We start from the raw sequence: 952 nt of genomic DNA, 5'->3' as shown, positions 1-952 counted from the left end.
CAAATAAATACCAGGTTTAAATCTTGTAAGTACCAGGTATATACCAAGTAAAATGAGGATAACAAGTCACTTCATGATACATCTTAATCCCTGTTCCAGGTACTTACCCACTAAGTACATATCCAGTAAGTAACAAATATGTACTCTGTAAGCATCACAGATGTACCTGGTAGGTACCATCTAAGTACCTAGTAAGTACCAGGTACATACCCTGTAAGTACAAAGTATATTTTAGGTACTACAGTATGTATTTACCTGTAAGTATTACAGGTAAGTAGTTACTTGTATGTCTGTCATACTTACAGGTAGACACTATGTTTGTACACAGTAATTACCTATTACAATTCCTGTATTTACCCTGTAGTTAACATACGTATCCAGTAAGTACCAGGTATGTATTACCTAGGTACCATGTATGTACCCAGCAATTACCAAGTACAAATATCATAAGTACTATAGACCCTGTAAACACCAGGTACATAGCCTGCAAGTACCAGATATAAATCCCGTAATTTACATGCATGTACTTGATATGTATCAGGTATGTACCTTGTAATCGAGTGAGTACTTGGGGAGTATTTGGTTTTGTTCCCAGGTTTAAAAGTTGTGAATTCAACTTTCAGAACTTTCAGTCCGAACAGGAACTTTTACATCACCTCACAAAAAATCTGAAGATGTTTGTGCCATCCATCCATCCATCCATCCATCCATCATCCATCCATCCATCCATCATCCATCCATTCATCCATCATCCATCCATCCATCATCCATCCATCCATCATCCATCCATTTATCCAATTATCATCCATCCATTCATCCATCCAACATCCTTCCATCCATCATCCATCCAATCATCATCCATCCATCCATCATCCATCCATCTATCCAATTATCATCCATCCATTCATCCATCCAACATCCTTCCATCCATCATCCACCCTTCCAACATCCA

The 952-nt window shown here is 38.0% G+C and overlaps 1 protein-coding gene across 2 annotated transcripts in view; it reads left to right on the top strand.

Annotated features, from left to right (window-relative positions):
• LOC119411427 (cyclin-dependent kinase-like 1) overlaps positions 1-952 on the top strand; it is a 13,183-nt gene that overhangs the window by 10,608 nt on the left and 1,623 nt on the right. The window lies entirely within an intron of this gene.

The sequence above is a fragment of the Nematolebias whitei genome, chromosome 6, assembly GCF_014905685.2.
Source record: "Nematolebias whitei isolate Nwh7 chromosome 6, NemWhi1, whole genome shotgun sequence".
NCBI lineage: Eukaryota > Metazoa > Chordata > Actinopteri > Cyprinodontiformes > Rivulidae > Nematolebias > Nematolebias whitei.
The sequence above is the reverse complement of the archived record's forward strand: the minus strand, read 5'-3'. Positions and strand labels throughout refer to the sequence as shown.